Here is a 12373-nt window from a genome sequence, read left to right as displayed (position 1 = left end):
AATTTTTTTAATTTAGTTTTTTAATTAAAATAATTTTCGTTAAGCTAATAAGCTGTAACAACAAATAAACAAATAAAATGGCTACACGATGATTTTAATTAAACCCTACATTTTCTGAGTTAATTTTTTTCCAAAATTTGGACACGTTGATCGTCTAACTAAAATGTCTGTAAAACCAACAAACTTAATCCTGAAAAGTTCATTTTTGGTATACATGTTAGTTAAGGGCTATCCTCTAAATAATTATTATTTTGATGCCAAAAATGAACTTTCCGGCATCAAAATTGGTAACTTCCAAAATTTTTGAAAAAAAAAAAATTATTCAAAAACTATTTGGTTTGTGTTTCATTGAAAATACCAGTGATTTTACTTCCGGCGAAATCAGAAGTGAACTTTTGTTCAAAATAAATTAGAAAAGAAGTTAAGTTATAATTTCTATTAAAATTTCAAATTAATATTTTTATTCATTCCCCATAAATGATAATTTAATTGAACTATTCTGTATATTGGATACCGGAAAAAATAATTTACTAATACTTTTTCATGATCAACTATAAGATAACATAATTTCATTAGTTTTTTGCTAAACTTCTGCAGGCAAATTCATGTCGCAAAAAAATTCTAGGTTTTGAAGGAAAGATGAACTCCACTTCAGAATTAATTCGTTTATTATGCAAATCAGTTGTCAATGACAAAAATAAACTATAGCCACATGGAGAAATATCTGGACAATATGATAAATGAAGTAGAATTTCCCATTTAACATTTTGAAGATTCCTTTAAGTCCCTAATTTGACATGTGGACTTGAGTTGTCATGAAGAAGCAGAACGTCTCTTCTATTAAATAAGGAACCTGATCTTTAAGTAATTTTTTATGACCTTAGTCAATTGAAAAGTAGACAGTTGCATTGATCGTTTAACCAGCAATATCGTTCTTAAGTTAAGATTTTTTTTAATTTCTATTCCACGAAGTTGATCAGCTTCATTTTATTGTCCAGATTACTATGAATTGCAGTAATTAACACATTCTTCATAGTATATAATAATACGATCAATAAAAAACTCCAATTTTTTGATGAAATTCATTGTAGAAAGAAATTTTTAAATGTTGACAGATTATATTACTTGAATTCACCATGTTTAACAAAAAAAAGTTTTAAACAAAATTTAGAAAAAAAAATAACTGACATAAATATATACAGTTTAATATAAAAATTTTAATGTATAATATAAATGTCTAAATGAATAATCTAAGCTACTAATATTTCAAACAGGAAATAAAATAAATAACTCACAATTGACATTTACGTGATCCAAATATTAGAACTATAATAAATTAAATTTAATTTAAGAATTTGAATGGTCCAACTTATCTTAGTTTTTATAAATACTAAAATTATGTTTCATAAGTAACTTTCACATGTACAACAATAAACAGTCATAAATTGAAGACATCATAAAAACAAAATGATTGATCTCAATGTTAAAATTAACAGTCTATCAATTTTTATACACTTACAAATGCCAATCAACTATTCATTAACCACATACAAAAAAAAATACATTGATGTTGGTCATGTCGCACAATCTGACGAAACAATTATAAAAACTACATTATCTAATAAACGTTTCATTAGGTCAAGAAACAACATGGTGCCAACGAAAATCCAACAATTTAAGCGTCGGTTTTCGACGCACGTAAAATTAAATAATTTGATAATTAACCCCGTCCGTTTGACGAGAACGAATCGACAGAATTGTCCCATTTTCGATCAATATTCATTCGTCTGTGTGTGACATCGAGTGGTCACGTACGTTTAATTAATTTCCTTACTTTTGTCCATCGACAACGATGCCACACACAAATTTTTAACGAACACACAAAAATATTTTAAAAAGTTTTTTTTTGCGTTAAGGTGAGGTTTTTCGAATTGTTACACGTTTGACCAGTAAAACGTGACCAAGAACGAGTATAAGTCCTTGTGTATACGTATAAATTTAAGCCCCAGTAAAATAGTTTTTTTTTTTTTACTATAATATGAACAAAAAACAAGTTTTATCTAATGTGATAACGGTCCAATTAAGTTAAACTCCTGTTTTTTTCACCACTGTTCCTTATTGCCGGAATTAAAATAAGATTTTTACCAAAAAAATACGTTCGTAAAACGATTTTTTCCGTAAGTGGATGTAAATGAATGCCGGATTAAGCGTTTTCACACACGAAGTACATGATCCCTTATGTGTAAGCGCACAATTCCACTAACAACATTATTAGCATTTATGCATATTTATATAATGTTAATGCGTCAATTATTTCAATGCAACATGTTAAAATGAAGTAAATTAATTATTTATGTATATATTATATTCAAATATGTTGATTATAATTGTCTAATTAAAATACGCCACAGATTTGTTTCAGGAAGTTTGCAGGACGTCGAAAATTTTTGGACGTCCACCTCAAGTCGAAATTTTAGTGAATGCGCCCGCTTAAACGTCGAACGCTTTGTCCTAGGTCACATCTTCGCAATTAATACGCGGGAACGTTTGTTTAATTAACATTTTTTTCTAGCCGCAATTAAAAAATACTTTGCACGCAGCAGGCACATGTAAAGTTGTCACACACGGTGGACACACTACGGAGGTGTGTCGGTACGAGAGCGCATGCTAATGACAATCGTAAATAAAAAATGTCTCCTGGAGGTGTGTTGGTTAAGAAGGGAAAATCTGTAACTGTAATTAAATCGCATTTACTTCATATTTATTGTGGACACATAATTCCCGCATTTGCATTTTTTTCCATCGATTATTACGAATAATTTGGTATTTAATGGCATGTTGAATTATTTATGGCTTTATTATTATTACCGTTCTGTTATGTCATATTTTTATTCAAACGTCTACGTTTACCAATTAGTCGTACTTGAAATTATTTATGAGACGTTCTCATTGGTCGAAGTGCAAAAGTACCATCGAGTACCATCTTAATGTCCGGTCCGCGACGAAAAAAAAATAATTCTGTTCTCGACTCAGTGAATCCGGGACTTGGGGGTAAAAAAAATTAATCCTCTGTTGAGCGTTGGTTGGTTGAATGCGTCCGCCGCCGTGACTAACAAATAAAAAATTCGCCGGTACAATTCCAGATCCTTAAACTACATTTATGAAAATTTAATGCGCAGTTCGGACAAACATGCTGAAACACATCCGTCTAATTTATCAATATAACGATAGAGGAGAAACAGGATAAAAATAAATTTATTCTTTCACTGCATCTCTTATTGCATCATGGATTGTTATATTTATAAACTTATTATTACTCAGTTAATGATTTTTTATTTATATCACAACATTACGTATATAACAATATAAACACAGAACTGAGAGTCTTATTGTATTTTAATTTGGTATTAAATAGATATGTTTAAATTCAAATAAAAACATATTCTACAAATTACTGTTTATTTAAGTCACAATTTGAGTTTTCAGAAACTTAAGCCTTAACATTTTTACTATTAATTCAATCTGTATTTAATAGTTATTTTAATTTTAAGTTTCTAAGTTATTCACACAAATTCTAAGAGTTCTTATTAAAATTTTAGATTTATGTATTGTATACACAATTTGATTGTTTATTGTTTATTGTTGAATATATAAGTTTTTAAGTTAAGAAAATAAATTTTTAAAAATGTAGGATTTAAAAATTTTATAACTATTTTATTTTAATATTATATAATTAATTACACTTTTTTAAAATGAGTGAGATTTTCGAATTTATAAGTTTTTTCTTTTAGGATCTGAAACAAAATCATTAAGTATAACCATGATTGTTTAATTGTAAAACTAAAGCAGGTGCAAGAAATTGAGAATATGGAAAAAACCACATTGTTTATATTTATTACTTTTATTTTTTTATTAGTTTATTTTAACAGTTTTTTTTAATTAGAAATCTTTTCGAGTAATTTCACCTTATTTTTTAAACAAATAAATTAAAATTAAAAAAAATGTATTTAATTTTTCAAAACTTAAAATTATTTTGAAAATTGATTTGTATGTTTTGAAACCTGCATATTTTAGAATAATTTTACTTTATAATATTATATATATTATTTAATTGTTACTTTATTATCAATAAATTGTAGCAAGAGTTTCAACAGTTTTAATTAATTAATAAAAATATTTAATTTTTTAAACATTTAAAATTTCTTAGGAGTCTGAAGATTTGGGAAATTTTCATATTTTAAGTTAGAAGATAAATGAGATTTTTATGTTATATTATTTAGATATTATATATATATATATATATATATATATATATATATATATATATATATATATATATTATTTTATAGATTATATCCAGATGTTTAAAAATTTTAGTATAATTTTATTTAAATATAACATAATTAATTTTACATTTTTCTAAAATTTGAGAGGTTCTAAAAATTTTTATATATATATATATATATATATATATTATTTTATAGATTATATCCAGATGTTTAAAAATTTTAGTATAATTTTATTTAAATATAACATAATTAATTTTACATTTTTCTAAAATTTGAGAGGTTCTAAAAATTTTAAGATTTATAATTTTGTTAGATTTAATTTTCATTATTTTTTTAGGATTTCAAAAAATATCATTAAGATTACTATGAATTATTTAATAATATGATAATTTAATTATCAATAATTGTATAAATTGACATTTTTTATATTTATTTAATTAGTTATTAATATCTCAATAAATTTTATTTTTGCTGTATATTTTAAATAAACAATAGAAATTTATAGTTTTTGAATACTGAAGATTAGTGAAATTAACATTTTTATTATTTCGGACAAGTGACTATTTTATTGTGCTGAATTTTTTAAAAAGGAATATGAAGATTTTTAGGTTTTTATGTATGTATAATTTAAAAATTTTAGAAAAATTTTATTTTAATATTTTATATTTATTTTTTTAAACTTTCGGGGATTATAAACATTTTAGAATTTAAAGGTTTTTTCTTTCAGGTTTTCAACTCATTAAAAATAACCATGATCTGCAATACTAAATCAGGTGCAATAAATTGAAAATTTATAAAAGTCTACATTATTTATATTATTTAATACTTTATTACCAGTAAATTGTAAAAAGAGTTTGTGAAAATGTAAAAATTTTTTGGTTAACCAATCTCATTAAGAAAAGCCACTTTTAAGACTAAAACTGATGCAAGAATTTGGAAAAATCTACATTCTATATGTTATTTAATATTTTATTATATTGGTAATAATAAAACAAGTTTAAACAATTTTATTTATCTAGAAAACATCGCAAGGAATTTTATTTTTTTAATGCATTTTTTAAATAATTAATAAAATATTTAAATGTTTTTAATTGTTATTTGAATTTTGAATATTTGTAAAATTTTTATTTTTATAAGTGCAGGTGAAAATATTTTAAATATTTATAAAATTTTAAACATAGTTCTATTGAATTGAAAATTTTTCAGTATTACAATTGGAAATTTGTATATTTTTAGAATAGTAAAAATTCTAGGAATTACAATGTTTTATCTTCTAGGATTTCAACTAATACATTTTTATCAATTAATCAATATATTGAAGAATGACTGAGAAACACTTAAAATAGACCGGAAACCCCTTAGAAAAGTACATTTTTTATTATTTTTTTTAATATAAATAATTTTATTTCCTCCCACATGTGTGGTAACTAGAATCAATTTAAAAAAAATGTCACCAAGGATGCCCAACCCCGCGTTAAATGTGTGCTTCCTGTTGGTACAGATATATGTGACACAGCTTTAGCAAGACAATTCCAATATAATGTTAAATAATAATCTATTTTAGTTTGAAGGTAATATTCGCGGATCTGAATGCTTTGCAATCGTTTCAATGTAAATGTACCACTCGTTATGCAAAAGTAATACTCCCACCAAGTGTAAATAACTCTTCGATGTGGATATTATCACCACCGAGTTGCAATTTTTTCCACACGTGTCGTTCATTTTTTATTTGCTACTTGTATTACATTTACCTGTCGATTTCATATTTATTCGACTTTTACAACCTGATCGAAAGTTATCACATCAACAACAATCCGGATCTATTAAATAAATAGACATAATCACCTAGTTTTCATTATGGTAACAAGAATCAACGCGAATTCGAAAAATTGTGTAAATAGACCCCACATCTGGTGTTTTTTTTGAATACTTCACGTACGTGCAATCCATCATGTTTTCCCAAACAAGAAATCTGGATCCCACGTCCGTATATTGTTTACCCACCGTCCTAATTAGGACAATTATTGATAGACGATTGATTGAACAAAACTTCTTCCGGTAATTAAAGAAGTAATAAACAAACACGCAAAAAAATCACCTAATCTGCATATTAATATTGTAATAATATTATTTATTTTATTATAATTATACATTGTGTTTTGCTGAAAACAACAATTTACTCCCAATCATCTAGCCAGTTCCAATGTCATAAAGGATACTCGGTTTGCTCTTGAAACGTTTTTAGAAAAAATGAAAGGATTTCAATTATGAAGTCCTAGGTTTAATGTGGTCATGCATAAAATATGTGTCATTATTTTACACAGTTTATTATAATCGGAGTTGCAGCTGTTAGTCACGATTCGAACGCCGCGGAACTAACGATCTGATTAATTGCAGGCAACAGGTGCAGAAAAACCTTTCCGTGTGTACGTAGCCATCGATCCTACAGGGTTACAATAATTAATCAATTTATTCATTTTTCTCTGTGGTTTATTTTTGCCTTTTTTTGTTTTTGTTGTAAACTTGAAGTGGTTTGAAATGAGTGTAATGTCTCAAGCTATTTTATCACAATGCTTTCAATGTTGAGTAAAGCTATTGTGTTATATATTGTAAATATTAAGAAATCAATTTATTTTTATTGAAATATATCAAAAGTAAATATGAGAAGACTAATTAATGAAAGGTATAATCCCAAGTACACTAGACCTACTGTGAAGCATGGTGGTCATTTGTACTTGTCATATTTACTTAATGTCATGTCCCATGGAGGCGTTATGGTTTGGTGAGTTTGGCATGGACCCGCTGGTTAGGATAGACGGCATAATGAATTGTTTCGTTTATTGATATTCTGAAGAATCATATGTTTCTATTTGTCGAAGATAATATGAGTTTAATGTGAACCTTCAAGTTCGATAACGATCTGAAACACGTATAATGACTTGGCCAGCATCAAACCCAAACCTCAATCCAATTGAAAAATTCATACAAAAAGACTGTCAAATTTAAATGAACTCTGCGAAGCAGTTCAAAATCAGTAGAAAGAAATATAAAAAGATTATATTGAAAAAAATAAAATAAAATTAACAGTTATAGAGACTACCGAAACTTCAAACATAATGTTTGAATTAAATTTATCAACATCAATCTGGTTTTCACATATATTGACACTCCGAGCAACAATTATATGCATGTTTATATGGTTTTTTATTATTCAAATATATTACGGGCTGACAAAATATAAATAAAATTCAACTGAAATAAAAATTAATATACAATCATATTATTTATGGACAGAATTTGTATTTACTTAAATTTCAATGTGCTTAATTTTTAACATTATTTTAATTATTTCCATCATTGTCATCGTTGATTTCAACAATACTTAGACATTTTGTACTTTCAATTATTTCATTTTGTTCTAAATAGATACAATAGGCTAATAGTAACTAAAATAAGAATTGAAAATGTTTGATTCAAATTTATCTAAGTAACGCGTAAAAATGGCATCGATGTCCTTTTATATTTTGTCATACTCTGTTTTCGATCATGGGACGTGGCCATTCAAATAATAATCAAACTAACATACTATATCAACAATGCACAGTATATATACATTGAACTTTTCACTAAATCCTTGCAATTTCACTTATAAGATATATAAGAACTAAACGTCAGCTGTATAGATACAGATATACTGCTATAAGCATGTCGGTGACGCAAACACACGAGATTTCATCCATCCAAAAAATGTCCAAGGCGCCCAGCCCACTGCGCGTGCGTCACTATCAACACGATTCACTGGTTGCTAACCAAACTTTGAACAATTGATGAACGAGCATGTCGGTGACGCGAACCCATAAGATTTTCCACTACCAAAAAGTGTCCAACGCGGATAAAGAAGTTTTCACTTCAACAAATCAATGAAAACAAGGTGTATAAGTTATTAGAAATAATATACTACTATATACTAAATAAAGGAAAGCTAAATGACCTTAACGTTGTTTTATTTTATAGTTGTTTTACTATTAACCCTTGAATTTTTTTCATATATTAACACACTATAGGCGGGTAGCAAGATAGTCCAAACTAAGTTAGAAAGTTAGTTAGAGATAATTCTTTCAGTTCCGTATGTAAACCAATAGAATAAAATTATCTCACCCCGTTTTTAAAGTAAGTACATTCAAAAAGGTAAAAATTATCCGGCCCGCTAACAATCAACAGTTCTCGAGACGGGTATTTTTACCCGACCCGCTTATAGTGTGTTAATAAATACCTAACTAAACCTACTAATAAACAATCATATTACCGTATTGTTGTTATCGAACAACATACGTACATACATAGAGTTTAAAGGTAAATTTTATCAAGACAAATAAACACATTTAACATATTAAGACTCTAATGCCACATGCAGTCTTTGGTTTTCATTTAGACACAAAAAGTTTTTCATAAACTTCGTCAATTTGTAAGCAATAGAAAATTGCATTTTCTTACTACCTCGGTCGAAAATACGTATTTTGCTCCCCGGTTCCACGACAGAAAATAGTATTTTTCTGTCGTGGAACCGGGGAGCAAAATACGTACTTTCGACCGAGGTAGTAAGAAAAATAGTATACACTACACGGGAAGAAAGTTTGAGAGCCCTGCCCTGCGCGCAGGGCAGGAATCTCAAACTTTCTTCCCTTGTAGTGTAAAATACTATTCTTGGATTAATACTTATTATAAGTATTATTAAACCAGGATTACCAGTTTCTTTCATAAAAAATTGAACAAAGATAAAATTAAACAACTATATGGTGATTAAAGTAAAACTTCTTATTTGACATTTGAATGCTTCGTTTCAGTCTCTATTGCGATATGTGTTCTTACGTTGTCATGAAGAAGCTGAACGCTTTTTATATTGACTAAAAAAACTAAGAAGTTATTTAGTTATTAGATTTAGCAGATTCAACTCATTATCTAATACATGTAATGTAATAATCAACTCATTTTTACTCGCAACTGGTAATATTATCAATTTGTATACAATTATAAAAAGCCTAATTTTATTGTCTTTACTTAATTTATGTGAAATCCATTTTTCCAACTTTTTGATGAAAATCTTTCTATGAAGCCTGTTTTTGATATTCAGTTTATTGAAATTTTGCATGAGATATTACTTAATTTCTTCCTTGTTACAGGTTTCAGGGCGACCTTGACCTTGTTCATCTACAATAAATCAATTAGCACTTTTAAACTAACAAAACCAAATCTTCATTACCTTTATTCAAAGGGTAAATAAAAATATTCTGGTACCCAGAATAAAGATTGATCCTAATGATGTAAATTGTATTCTGATAATCATAACTTAAATATATTTAATATAATAATAATAATAATTTAAACATATTTATCATTATTTGAAATAAGTATAATCTGATCAATTAATTTTTTACTAGGCAATTAAATTCTTACTTATCCACTGGTCCGGAATTACAATAGGAAATAAATACCTGCTAATTTCTTAAGACATCCGCCCCAATATCTCATACAATTTATTAATTTATTATACCCTTGAATTTAACAAATACACAAGTTCCGGATGTATTTTTTTTATCGTGTTACTAAATCGAACGCTATCGTACTTGTAAATCACGATAAAACAAGGATACGAAATTTTAATTATAACCTAATTTCAAATAATAACTTGTAATTAGGTACCGATTTCCTAAAATACTATTGCGATATGACAGTTTCAAGAACTCGATTTTTTTACAAACAATATCCGCAGTGGATGTAATAAAGCAGCGAAGAAAATCACACGAAATGGTCAAAGTGTCAGCGTAATAATGGCAGGAAACGTGTGAGCGCGTAAAGTCTATGATGAATAGCCGAACCTAATGGAAAGAAGGGGTAGCAAATCCAGCGTTACACCCTTTCATTATTATACTCAAAACTCAAAATATACGCTGTCGGCAGCGACTTAAAAAAACGTTATAAATTGTCCTATTTTTATTTTTAGTCCGCCGCATTCCATCCTTGAAATTTAAATTCCGAAAAAGTCCATAAAATTACCACGGGTAATTTGAACAATTAGTTGAAACGATTCTTTTAGACATTACATCATTTGTGCACTTAATGCGAATCCACTCGGTAATTACGGTTTGATGCTTGATTTAATACATATCATGTAACACGGATTAATCACATGACAATAATTAAAATTAATTGTGTTTGGGAATAAAATATCCAGACGAACAATTGAATGTCCCTTAAGGTAACAATTTGGAGATAAATTTGTCTTTGTAGAGTTTATTAATTATTTTATTTTTTTTAGACTAGAATTTATTTTAATGGTTATTTAAATAAATTAAATTTGTTAAATAGTAACTTTGGTCATTACATATATCATATATCTGACCATATCCAATCAAGTTTTCTATAATCCATTGAGAATTGTCCCCGAGCAGTCGACCTTCACATTGATTTAATGCTTCAGTTTCCATGTTAAATAATCTTTGATACCGAATTACACTATTTACAGCCGATTGATCCGTATTTTTTTCTGGCAATTGCGATAGCGAAATAAAATGTCGCCTTCGGAAGTAAGAGTGACAAGGCAACGTTTGGACAATGTCTTTCGGTGCGAAGAAAGACATGGAACTGATTGAAGAAGACCGTGAGATTTCCTCAAGGTTCACAATATCACATTCAAATTCTAACGTGTGGAACAGTTTGTTTATTTGATTTCCACTTTTAATATCAATGTCACCACAAAATCCAATTGTTGCAAGAACGATGTCATATGTTATTTTTTTATGTTTCAAAATCATCTTGAACCAATTTTGCTGGTGTAAATAACTGTTCTAGTCAACAAACAATAAACAACTTTTTGTTAAATCCAACTTTCTTATAATTGTTTGGCAACCGAAGAAATAACAGAGATTATCATCGAATTTATAAACGGAAGAAGACTTTTTTTTGTGGAATTCCATCAAGAAAGCGATCAATAATTGAAAAGTCAATCGAAGGCCAGCTGATTATTGAAAAATCGCATTTTACTTCCGGCATAAGCCATTCGACTAATCTAGATGATGGTATACGGCTCAAGGTGCTTCCGATGATTATTTCCATAACCTTTATTACCAAAGCGCTTTTAATTTTTTTTATTTATCAATCATAGGAGGTGGCCTAATTAATCTGCACTGAAGGTGATATGTCTGACAAAAATCAATACGCTTTATAAAACGTTTAATTGATTTTATTGGATTTAAATGTAATTAATTTATTCCGGTGAATGAAATGGTGATTTAATGACTACGAGTGAATATAAACACTAAAATGGGGTTAGTTGTTGACAGATTTAACATTGATTAAATTAAAAGTGGTGTGGCAGTGACGTTCACACTAAGAAAGGTTCGATGAGAAAAAAATATAATCAAAGTATTCAATAAATAAATTTCTCTTTCCAGAATTATTAAGAAATTTGAGCATAAATATTGCCAAAATTTACAGTACCTTAAAATCCCGTACGGAAAGTACATCGATTATCAAAAATTGACTCGACAAGTTTCAAGATGCACAACATTAAACTTAAATAATGAACACCCTCTATAAAATTGAAGAGTAATAAAATCACTTCTTGTAGAATGGTACTTGTAACGTGTAATACTAACAAATAACTTTCCAGCATGAAAATTGGTGGCTTTACTGGCATTTTAATTAGACCATCATTCTGTTAATGTGTCTAAAACTATTGGGTTTAGATATAACCATTTAATTTGCGATTACATGTCCAATTTAAAATTCAAAAAATATATAGGATGTCTATTGAAAATAATAAAATCAACGTCACTTCGATAAAAACCGGAAATAAAATTATGTTTAAAATAAGTTAGAAAAGTCCAGTCTCACTGGCACCAATTATATATCAATTTAGAAATTGTTTATCACAAGATTTATTTCTACCATATTTTTCTTATGTTAATTTTTTCGTTGTCTTTCAATTTTTTTTTCAAAAATTTTTTCAAAAGAATATTACCTATTCAAATTCAGCATCATAGTTAAGTGAATGCAATTAGAGAAATCCGAATTCTTACACAGAT

Source organism: Aethina tumida, chromosome 2 (assembly GCF_024364675.1).
Source record: "Aethina tumida isolate Nest 87 chromosome 2, icAetTumi1.1, whole genome shotgun sequence".
NCBI classification, from domain to species: domain Eukaryota; kingdom Metazoa; phylum Arthropoda; class Insecta; order Coleoptera; family Nitidulidae; genus Aethina; species Aethina tumida.
Note: the sequence above shows the minus strand (reverse complement) of the source record.